Here is a 12,125-nt window from a genome sequence, read left to right on the forward strand (position 1 = left end):
TGGTGGTTCAACAAAGCTGACGTGTATGTTCATGGAATTACTGTGTAAGTTTCTCTAGGCCTTCAAAGTAAAAGCCATACCATGTGAAAATTACTAATGCACAGGTGTGTGGAAGTGTGTACCAACTAACTTCTTTCTCTGCTGAGTTCCTTCTCTCCTGACCTGATGAATGTGTCTCATTTAGGCAGCAGCTTTTTGTTTTTCTTTTTTCTCTTGAGTTCTGGGAGTACAGAAACTTGGAGAGTAGCAGGTCTGTAACAGCAGAATAGGCTGCAACTGAGTGGAGAGGTGGTTTGCTGGGAGCTTTAGAAGTGAACCTACACCTGGTGAGAAGGGAGTGGTGAAAATAACTTGCACCTAAGAAAACAAACAAACAAAAAACACCAGAAAGGAATAGGAGAGCTCGGTAGTGCTACAATCTCTTCCACTTGCCTAAGGCAAGGTCACTAAATTCAGCATTTGTTTACGTAAAGCTTTTGCTTGGTATGAGAAGCTCTCTAATCCACAAACTACTAAAAAAATTCTCACTTTTTCTATTGGATTCTTTTTTTTACTTGTATTTTAGCAATTCAACCTTATTTCTTCTCAAGAAGGTCAGATGTTCTTTAAATGTTTCTGCAAAACTGTACCACTTAACCATGTTTTGATGCATAATGTAATCAGCTTGATTGCTTTTAAATATGTCATTCAGACCTACAGTTACTGTCAGCTGGGCCGAAGACATTCTCTTGGGGAATTTCAGTAATGCTTTCTGGCAGATCACAGCACCTGATGGTAGCAGGCTTTACTTTTTGTTGGTTTTTTTCTTTTTCTCCCTGAGGCTAAACTGTGTCCCCTGGAGTAAATAGTGATGTGATGTTATAGCAGAAAGCTGAAGCAAGCTGTGAAAAGGTACTGGGGTCTCTCTTTCCCCACTGCAATGGGGAGGGGCTGTACAGGCAAGGTGCTCTGCTTTGCTGCATACCAGACAGCCAGGCTGTACTGCCATGTGACGGGCATAGCTTGGGCTGGGTCTGTCCCTTGTGCAGTTTTTCCTCAGGCGGAGAAGCTGAGGGGGATGGTGTGTGTGGTAGCTTGTGAGCTGTGTGACTGGGCGGTCTTCTTTCTTGGTTATTAGGCGTCCGTGGCTCATTTTGTTTTGGTCACTGCAAAGCTAGTACTGAGTCTGTAACAGCTTTAGATGCTTTCCTGCTCTTTTTTCAAACTGTAGTGCCAGGCTGCGTTAAGAGACAGGGTTTGTTTCTTCATGTGTTTTGTTCTTGAAAGGCTTCGTTGGCAGTACAGGTTGTGAAAATAAGGCATACGCATAGCTGTGCTCTTTTCTTCCCTGAGTGTGGCGGCATATCAGTGCTAATATGAATATGATCTCACTAAAGAATCAGCTGGATGAATGTGGGACCTCTTAATGCTATGCATTCCTGATTAGTTGCAAACTGAACAGGGCTGGCTAATTATCATCTTCAGTTTTCTTATTGGAGTGTGATGGTTCTAGAAGACACAGGTGCCTCCTTTCTCCTTTGTTGAAAGGAGGCATAAAAAAATCCAGGTGGGCTCATTAGAAGTCAGAAAAGTGGCAAAGGTAAGAACTTATGTCTGGCTTCTTCATGCATTTGCTTACTTAAGCATACTGCTGTTCACAGATTATTCTCATAACAACTTTGGGCTTAGTTCTGAACTCCTGAGGAAAGACATCTGGCTGCGGCTTGCATTAATTAAGGATAGTGAATAGCCATTTTGGATATACTGTTTAAAAGAAAATAATCCTGATGTAATGAAGTACTTGTGTTCTTAAAGGAAAAAAATAAACAGTTATCTGCAATGGGATGTGAGGAAGGCTTAAAAGTGGGACAGTCGATAATTGCCCCTCCCCTCTTTTTGAGGAAGGAAGGCTTTCCAAGTAGCACTGGAGAAGAAATAAATAATCATTAGGCCTTAAGGTAAGAGAATATTGGTGAAAACAGGACAAATCACTTCTTCAGGCTGCTTTTATACAGCTAGTGGCTTCTTGTGTTAAGTATAGGTAGTGATTTCTTGTTGTGACATCTTTGTTTCTTCCTTCTCTCTTCTTTTCAGAAAACTTGTTGGCGAAGCTATCAATGCAAATTTGACCTTTCAGTTTTTGACTGAACAGCTCGTGTTTCAGGAAATAGTTCAGAATGTGCAAGATAATTTATTGCAGGAATTTAGTACATTTTATCACATTTGGAAGTTGTCAAGGCCATTTTAAAATTCATGTCTTTTGGCTTACCCTACACTGTGAAAGCATAGGTCCTGTTAACTGACCACCTGCTCAGGCCGCTCCTTAATGTGGCCACTGAAGCTTGACACGGGTAGCGCGAGGAGGCTGGGGCCAGGCAGGCTGTGGGCACTGTAACGCTCCAGGGCAATGCTGTGTGAGGCAGGGGGCTTCCGGCTCTGCTGCCCTCGGGTTGCGGCGGGCCTGAGCAAACCCTGCAGCGTGCTCCATTTTCTCCTGCTGTCCCCTGCTTCTGCTGCTTTGATAATATGGAGTGGCTGAAGTCACCCAGCTGGCTGTGGGCCAGGCCGAGCTGCCTGTAGCTTGTGTGGGGACCACTGTGGTGAGCAGAGCGGTGACAGCCCGAGGCAGAGGGGCAGCTCCCAGCGAAGGTACGTTTGTCTTTCTTTCTTGAGCGTAGCACAGTCCTGCTTGCACACGGGCTGTTTCCTTTCTTCTCACTAGCTTCGCTTTCTGTCCCCCGGGATAATGTTACTTTTTTTCTAGTTAGACAGATGGGCACTGTTTTGTAAGCAACAACGGTCTGTCTCCAGTAAGTCATTAAGTAACTGTGTTTCGTTGTTGAAAGTCTTGTTCAACAGCCTTGGCGTTTAGGGTCAGTAGACTATCTCTGTGTAATAAAAGTGCAGGTGTGCAATCGGGAGTGTATCATTCAAGTCAGTTTTGCTTAAATTCTATGCTCCTTCGCATGTAATAATTACTGGTGTAATAGAAATTTCAGTTCATCTTGAAAGTGTATGTTTACCTTTCTTTACTTTTGGAATATTGCAGCCAAGCTTTTTTGCTTAAGTTATGGACATTGCTGAACTGTGGTGAAAAACCGTATGAAAATGGAGATAACCTTGACAGGGGTTTTGTGTCATAATCCAATGACCCAATTTGCATGCCTGTTACTAGCTGTTTCTCTTTGCCTGTGGTGTCAGATTTGTGATTTGTACAGATTTGTACAGACGTCAAAGATGTGGAGACGAAGAAATGTTAACTGGCTTTATTGTGTTTAGTATGCTTTCCTTCAAAGGATGTCAGTCAACTTTGAGAGCAGATTTTCAGATCTTTTAAGAGCTCTCTGCAAGTGTATAACAAAAGGGAGAAAGTCTGAAATCATTCCACAGGGAGTTAAGAAAGATCTCCTTAACACATTCAAAACTTCATGAAGTGGGGAAAGAATCCTTTTGGGGGCTTGCAAATAATTTAGGTTCTTGTTACTGTCTGAAAAACCATAATGAATGTATCACAGTCCTTGCTACTAAGAGGACTTTTAAATTCTTGTGATGCTGCAGTGGTTTATCTGTTTAAATTTGTGACTTCTGGTTTATTAAGGCCATTGCAAAACTTGTTTGTTTATTGCTAGCACATTATGGGGATCTGACAAGTGGTTCACTTCTAAGAAAAACTCTGCAATAGGCAAAGAGAAAAGCCAAGTGTTTGGGAGATGCTTATTGTCCCTCCCTGTGAGGAATGGACTTTTTTCCATTGTGCTGTACCTGCTGTAAAGAAACCACTGGGTGATAATGGATTGCTGAAAGATATTGGTGTTCAGAAAGAACTCTTTGAAGTGAATAAAATTAAGTCTGGCTGCTGTCGCATTCCAGCTACTGATATTCCCATGCTGAATGTAAATGAAACTGCTGCACTGTTTCTTCCTTTAGGGGTGATTGTATGGATTTTGCTTTAAAAAAGGAACCGTTCTCTTGCTACACCATCACATTCACACAACAAATTCAGTAGCAATAACCTTGCAGAAGGTGGTTGGTTTTGGTTTTAATTTTTTTTTTTTTGAAACTGTGAACCTTTGGGAAAGTGTTCACTTGACTGAGATACGACATGATCTATGTAAGTTCCTCTATTGTATATTTGCAGTTTTTGTCTATTGCTGTCATCTTCCCATATGGCTTGAAAAAATGTACTCCACTTTGGTTGCATTTAACTTTCCAGCTAAAAGAGTAGGAGACTTATTTCTAAGTGTGTTCTGGGCAGCAGAATTCCACGAAGGTCATTATGAAGTGTAGTCAGGTTTTATCACTCAAATGTAAGGATCTGATAGTAATATTAAATGAGAACATCTGTACAAAAGTGGAAGAGTTTCCAGTCATTTATTTCAATGTGACTTAATCAGATTTAATGTTTAGTAAAAAGGAAATGCGGCATATTAAACGGCCAAGTGGAGAGGGAGCTGGAGAGATAACAAGGCATTTCACCTTCTCAATTTGTAAATCAGATAATGTCAAACTGAGTGAGCTCTCTTGTGGCTTTCAACATTTTATGTGTGCGTGCTTCTCCTTGTGTATATATTTTTATTAGTTCAGTAGTTGTAGGAGTATCACAAGCCTCCCTTAAGCTTTATTACAGGGACTGTGTGTACTTGGCATAAATGTCAGCCTTATTGCTCCTCCCCAGTATGGATTTGTCATGAATAAAAAGTAGTTTATGTTCTGCTCTTATCCATAGTTCTCGAGTGAATTATTTTTAGCTCTGAGATTACAATTTCCTATTAAGAAAACATTAACATAACACCCACTGAAGCATTGCTTCTCATTTTCTTTTGATCTGAAGACAAACTAAAAATGTTGTGTGACAGGAATCGGTGCTTTCTCTTCCGGGATTGACGCTTTCTCCTTTAAAATGTTTGATTTCCAAACTGGGTTTTCTTCATGCAAACAGTATTAGGGTGACAAGATGTTCTTGTAGCTAAAGCTGGGCTGCCAGGTGTCTGAAAATGGATGAATTTTGTCTAGTTACAATCAAAATATTCTAATTTGCAGGTGTGGGCAAGACCTCTTAGGAATTCCCGTGCTACTTTTGGTCCTTCTAGTGATAGTGAGAATAGTCTTACATTCAGGGGGTATTTCAGGAAACCTCCTTGCATGTGATAAACAGGAAAGACAGCGTGTAACACAATTATTTGCAAGCTTTTGCATATGCGTACTCGACAAAGAACTTTGTGTGTTTTACCACATGTAAGAGACTTGATCAAAGCTTTTTTGGATAATCCACATACAGAAATGCTTGTTGTCCTGCACAGAAGGGGAGAGTCATTTTAAAAACTGAAATGGCAAAAAAGGTGTGCATTTTGTTCATTTTAAAAGGCGTTGGTTAACTGCGCATCGTAACAAGTAATGTGTTCTTTCTTACTCGGAAGAGGATCCTTAACTCTGTACCAAGCTTGATTTCCCCCCAGCTCCCCCCCCCCCCCCCCCCAACTCTTTTGAACTACTTTTCACAAAATGGAAAGTAACTGGAAGCAATACAATGCTCTGCTCCCACCAGCGAGGCTAGCAGTAGCCTTGGCAGCATTGAATCAGTCAGTGTAACTCCTTTAGTTACTTCTTCACTAATTTCAGAGAACAACCCGCAGAGGCTATTTCCTTCACCTGAATTCTTTGACTGTTATCATTTAGTCTAAGAAAAAGAAAATTTAACTTAACATGAAACAGATTTTTTTCTTTCTTTCTTCAGAAAGGATTATTATTTCTTTCTAACGAGATACTGCTGAGAATTTTTTACCCTCGAAAATTACTGTTATTACTCAACTCTTTAAGTACCTTTTTTGCATTGGAGTCTCAGCTGGGCTTAGAATCAAAGGCCATTCAGTTCAATATCATCAGCTTTAGTCCATGAAATCTATTCTTTTTCTTTTCCTGAAGATTTGGGACAGTGTGATCAGTTTCTGTGGCTTAGCATGCAGAAAATAACAGCCTTAATGAGGGGATCGTGAACTGAGGCAGTTGTTAAAAGTAAATCATTTTCTTCTATGAAAGACAGTCACAATGCTAAAATACACCAAGAACAGTCATAACGTCTTAATGACATCTTTTACTTCATTTGTAGGAGAAATATCATCAGCATCTTACTGAACTTATTTGCTTGTTTTTAAATTGGTAGCAGAGGACTTCTAAGGTTCCTTTGTTGGCTCCAAGATGTAGGCCACAGCTAATTAGCAAGTGTGAAGAAGCTTCATTTGAAGCTTCTTCATTAGAGATAATGCATAATCATGGTTAACGACACTATTTATTATAATAGCGTATAGTCTGGGGTTGCATCAAATAGTAATTTGTTACTCAATTCTGCTGAATAATTAAGTCGTTCCAGTAATCGCTCCATACGTGGCTGTTTCATACAGGACCGCCCTGTACTGGGCTGTGTTAGTCTGCCTCTCCATACTCTCAGTGATACATCTATAATGTGATCCATACTTTGGCAGGTGAGATGCCTAGCTGCTACAACCTGTCACCTCACTCCTCCTCCTAGAAACAGTTCAAACACTGGATGTTTACTGAGCCATGCCAGCAAACAGGACAATTCTTAGAGTGCAGTGGTTCTGTCTTCCAGGACCTGCAAAGTTGAGGCAGTGATCTCTGATTTGTTTTCCTTTACAGAATGCATTTGTTATCTGCAAGTAAGACAGAGGCTTACGTGCCGCTGTAATGGCACAACTCACTGCACAGAATTTTGCTGCCTCTCTTAGTATATACACACCCAAGCATTACTGGTGTTTTGTTGAGTTTACATCATTATTTATAGATAAAAACAAATTACTTTCTCTAATTTAATAAGCATTTACACAGTGCTGTTTGGCTTAGATGACCCTTGATCGTTGGTGATTCAACTTCTTGCAGGAGCAAGTTTGACAGTAGTTATTTTTGCAGAAATGCAACTTTTAAATTGGAGCATGTGTTAGCACAATTGAATAACTCAGGCAACTGTGTGTCATGTTGAGCAATGCCAGGGGGGCAGTTGATTGCCGGAAGTCTAAAAATACTTTGTATAAGTTCACTGCCTCATGCACACTTGCAGTGGCTGGAATCTCAAATGTATGCCTATTTATGTCCTACGGCTTGAAATTCCAGGATTTGGAAGAGCCCCTGTAGAAAAAAATAGTGAATTCTGGAACGGGTGTGTAGGATAATGCGTTCATACGGTCAGCTGTCCCATCCTGTGCAAAACCGTTACAGCTGACATCTGGGATGGTGGTGATTTTCTGCATCACCTTGTGGGAGGGAACAAAAAAAGCCAAACCAACACCAAAACAGGACATTACACTTTCAGGAAATCAATTGTTGTTCTCCTCCTTTCAAAACAGTGAATGAGCCTGCGTGCACCTGTGTGCAACTTGTGGGAGATTGTTGAAGGATGAGCAGGAATTGTTTTCCTTATGATCTTAAGAGGGCCCTCTGATCAAGTATAATTGAAAAGGAAAGAAACTACTGGCTTTCCTTTTTTTTTTTATGATGCTTATCAGTATAAAGTATCAAATATAGACACACTATACAAAGAGTTTTCCTAAAGATAGCTTTTGGAAACAGTGGCTCCAGATGTATATTCAGTGTTCTATAGCATGTGTGCTGCAGCCTTTCTCCCTCTAGAGCAGGATAGAGCACAGAGATGGTCCTGTGGAGACAGGGCTTTATGCTGCTGTGCATGATGCACTGCTGCTTGCTGATATATTGGGTCTTCCTTGAGGCCAGATGTTTTTCCCTCTTCTTGTAGGTTTGGTTTTTCCCAAATGCTTTGCACCTGGGGAAAGTAGATCAGTACTTCCATTTTGTCCTTTGTTTCATGCATGCACTTAAGTACTTTCCTCTCTTCTACAAAGCTTGCTGTATGTGACAAAATATTTTAATCTAGTATAATTGGAACTGCTCTGGTTTTTGATTATTAATTTATACCTTAAAATCTTCTTTAGCCTCTGTAGCAAGAATGTTCAGATTCATATGTCAAAGAGTAACCACTTGGTAGTCTTGAAACAATGTTTGAAATGATGTTTTACCAGTGTCCTTCACTTAAGTGTGCATATCATAGCAATGTGTGATTATGTATAACAGAAATTAGGAGCAGGAGACAGAGTCCAAAAAAATTGGTACTGTTGTTTAATTTCAGACCTTAATCCACATTACAGAGATTGGAAGATAGCACAAGTTGCTTATTAGCCACATCTCAGGCCTAGGGTTCAGTCTGCTGCGTCCGAAGACTTGTCTAGGCCAGCTCTTTATTTTGACTGTTGATAAGGCAACGCCCTGGAGCTGGTTACCCTTCATATGGTCTGTTCCCTGATAATAACTATTGTTCACCACTCCTGTCTGAAAGGCAGTTGGGAGTAGTATCAGTGGAAGCGATCAGGTTTCCTCGTTCTGAGCTGTTCAAATACAACATTTATCAGTGTACGTATATATGAACGTGTATCTTGTCTATTGCCATTCACTTGGGTTTTTCAGTATACTAGACAGGAACTGCAAGGGCAGGCTGAGATACGCCTTTTTACAGACGTGGTCTTGGCGGTGCCATACAGCACATATGTTGAGGTTTGTGGTTCTGAACTGTATCCATTGTAAATCCCGTAGGTGAGGTTTGAAAGTATGCTGGCCTAAGGAGCACCTGCACTTTCCCAGGACAGACTCTTTTAAATATGCAAAATTAGGAAAACACACAAACAACCCCAATCCCATACATAATGTGGCCAAATGTCCATCTCCAGAAGCATTTTCTCATCTTTAAAGTTTTCTGTGGGTGTAAATTCCAGTGCAGCTTCACACTCTCTGCTTCATCATAATGGAGTCAGAAAGAAATTACTGTAAGGTGGGAAGATGTTTCTTAAAACCTTCTTTCAACATTTGTGTCTATTGCAATGCATTGGTTACAAGTGTGGAGCAATCTGTTGGTTTTGACCAACAAGAAATGTGTCAGAAATTATATGGTTTTTGTGAACTAAAATAACTTGTCAGACATGAAGCGTTATTATGGTCACATATACCAAGCTTGAGGTAATAATTTTTTTGGTATATGACAGTAATTGCAAAATTCTTCCTAAAACTGCAGTTCAGGCTGAAAATTTGTTTCCTGTGATCATGTGCTGAAAATCAGTTTCTTCCTGTCTTTCACTCTTGCGCATTCATTGGCTATTTGCATGCCCATGCAATTTTAATGTGTTTTAGAGTGCTTTGCGTTAGGAAAAGTATTTTGGTAACAAAGAGCTCAGTACAAATAAACTCAGGAGTTGTTTGAATTCCTTACTTAGCTTCTTGTACCAAAGAAACAACTGTTTGTTTGATTTTTGTCAGTTTCTGAATGGTAGATTTGCATGCACAAGTGAATTCTTGCTTTCCTGCTCTCATTCCAAACACACAGGAAAATTGACCAGAAAGGTGAGTGATGGCACTTGTCTTGACTTATACAATATTTTTAAAATGGATTTTGAAAAAATATCTTAGGAAATGTAAATGAATGGGATGAATTACTAAAGGGCAAGTGGTCACTTGAAAAATAGGTAATGGGGGAAAAATCCCGTCCTTGAATTTGCATTCAGTAAATCTTTATTTTTTTTCTCAGAGCAAGGTATTTTCCTTTTCTTTACCCTTGCATTACTTATTCTTTCCTAAGCTTTATGCGACTCTCCTCCCCGGGTTTTGAATTCTGTTAACTTAATCGACAGCGTGCAGGACATCATGGCACTAAGTGAAATGGGGATGTGTGGCAAAATTAGGAGGTTGATCTGTTTGGTGCCTCTTTCACACTGAGAGTGCAATCATAATTTTCTGACTTTCCATTTAAATTAGTATTTCGGATCTCTGTGGAAACTAATGTTGCAACACCAGGTATGTTATTATAGATAGACCAGCCAATGAATTTCAGAGTTTTAGATTGTTACAGAGTTGGTGCACTATTGTCTCTGTTTAATCACGTTAAAGTTGGTTGTGCTTATTATTCTTTTTGTCCTGGGCATCTGTAGTGAGTTGGGTGTGTGTCAGAAAAGAAGTGAAAGTAGAACAGATATTAGAATGTGTGTAAGGCAGATGTCCTCTCACACTGTTGGGCGCCAAATGCATTTCCCCCTTTCCCACTCTTGTATCTCCTTATTATCCTTGCAGCTATTTTGATAAAACGTTGGGATAAGCAATACTGATTTGTTGCTATAGGGTTTTTTTTTTTGCTTTGTTTTCAAAATGTATTAACAGTTTAACCTCAATGGAGAGAGAGATCAAGCTGTGTGGTAGCCTGACTACCTATCTTGCTATTTAGAACTATATTCTTTGTTCAGGGAATCTCACAGACTACTAGAAATTGCTTTGAAAAGAGCAGATTATTTTATTGCTTCCAGAAAGCTCTTGCTCAATAGCTGGTGTTCCAAATCACAGAGGATTCCATAGTCTTCGCTTATGCAAACTGTCCTTTGGCTTGTGCATTTGTGGAAAAAAGCAAAACTCCAAAACAGTCAAGAAAACACAGTGCTTGATAGCTGCTTGATGATATATTCACGTGACTGAGATTGGATGACCTTCCAGAGTTGTAGTCTGACCCCTTGTGCAGAGCACAGTCAGAGCAAGTTGTTGAGGGCCACTGGTTGAGCATCTCTGAGGATAGAGCCCTTTTTGCGACCTGTTTCAGTTGTCAGCCTCAGGGTAAGAAGTTCTTTCATAAGTCTAAAAGAAATGCCTTGTAATTCAATTTGTATGCATTACTTCTTGTCCTTTTACTGGGCCCAGCATAGGAGAGTTGGCCTCCACTGTCTTTGCTTTCACCAATCAGGTATTTATTATACATGGATAAGGTTTGTCTTTTTTATGCCTAGGCTAAAGAGGTTCTTGGGAGCCATCCTTGTAAAGCTGGCTGTACCCTAGCCTGCATGGATGCCTGGCTTATTCCTCCCACATGTAGGACTTGGTATAGCCCTCTGTGCTGGAAAAGATTCTAAATGGCCCACTTCTCCAGTGTGTTAAGGTCCTCTGAATAGCAGCACAACCAGCTAGTTGCTCCTGGCCATTTGGTGTCTTCTGTTTTCTTTCAGTCTATGGGAACCTGTCCAGAATGCCTCCATGACTCTCAGACTGGGAGTGGGCTTGCAACGATGTCAGCTAGTTCCTCAGTACTCATGGATGCATCCTGTCAGGTCTCACGGGCTTCTTTGATTTCTGTAAATGTTCCTGAACTTCTTCCTCTTCCACTGGGAAGTCTCCATTGCTCTGGCCTTCCCTGTAATCTCAGGAGTCTGGCATTTCTGAATGCCAGTCTTTGTGGCAGAGGCTGAGGTAATGTGTTGCTTACCCTGCCCTTTGTCACCAGGCCTCTTGCCACCTTTGGCAGTCTGGTCTCTGGCAGCTGCAGGAGCTATCCTATTTTGGAGAGATGCTACTTTTGTGTTAAAAAGCGGTTGTGGGTTTTTTTTTTTACTGTTGATATTTTCGTTTGCTAGCTTCAGTGGAAGCAATGAGTGAATTTCAGGTATTAGGAGTGGTCGCTGATTCCTGCACCTCCTGGTGCATCAGGAATTGAGTGGCACTCTGCATCCTGAGTATCTCTGAGCAGCTGAACAAAGGATATGGGTGGTTTCTTGGTGTTTTTGACTCTTGTTTCACACTCTCACCCAGTTTCCTTTTTGTTCCTCCCTAACCCAAGCTTCCCTCTTGTCTTCAAAATCTGGAAACTGTCTTGATGCTGTGTTTATAAACAAGGTGTATTAAAATTAAATGAAAAACCTTAAACGAGTTTGTAATTCTTAGGAAATGAAAGGAGTTGGCTCAGTGTGGAAGTAATTGAGTCTAGGTGAGAGAATCATCGTGACCCAGCTTTACATTCTAGTCTAAAGGGTTATGCGTTTGTGTAGCAGTGTTACTTGTGAGACTTGATTTTTGAATTTGAAATGGAGACATAAGAAATCGATATCCTCTAAAAACTTGAAACTATTAACTGCTTGGACTTGAACGTGTTTATGTAAAGCTAGAGGAAAAAGTTTAGATGCTTTTAAGGTCATGTGTTTTATCAAGATTGTCAAATGCTGTTAGATTACCTGTTTATCTTAGTATGCTCCCTTAAGAAAAATAAAAATATATATTACTAAGGGAGGGAAGAGTCCCAAGACAAATCCTGTCTTCAATTG

The 12,125-nt window shown here is 40.4% G+C and overlaps 1 protein-coding gene across 14 annotated transcripts in view; it reads left to right on the forward strand.

Annotated features, from left to right (window-relative positions):
* GAB1 (GRB2 associated binding protein 1) overlaps positions 1 to 12,125 on the forward strand; it is a 96,811-nt gene that overhangs the window by 23,341 nt on the left and 61,345 nt on the right. For 2 of the 14 annotated variants that reach the window (XM_040700291.2, XM_040700292.2), the window contains exon 1: positions 2,579 to 2,628. The exons of 11 other annotated variants lie outside the window; for them this stretch is intronic. The gene's annotated coding sequence lies outside the window, so the exon portion shown is untranslated. Of the gene's footprint in view, positions 1 to 2,578; positions 2,629 to 7,819; positions 9,397 to 12,125 lie in introns of those variants that run through there. One more of the 14 variants, XM_046940384.1, reaches the window with a different exon arrangement.

The sequence above is a fragment of the Gallus gallus genome, chromosome 4, assembly GCF_016699485.2.
Source record: "Gallus gallus isolate bGalGal1 chromosome 4, bGalGal1.mat.broiler.GRCg7b, whole genome shotgun sequence".
Classification (NCBI taxonomy): Eukaryota; Metazoa; Chordata; class Aves; order Galliformes; family Phasianidae; genus Gallus; species Gallus gallus.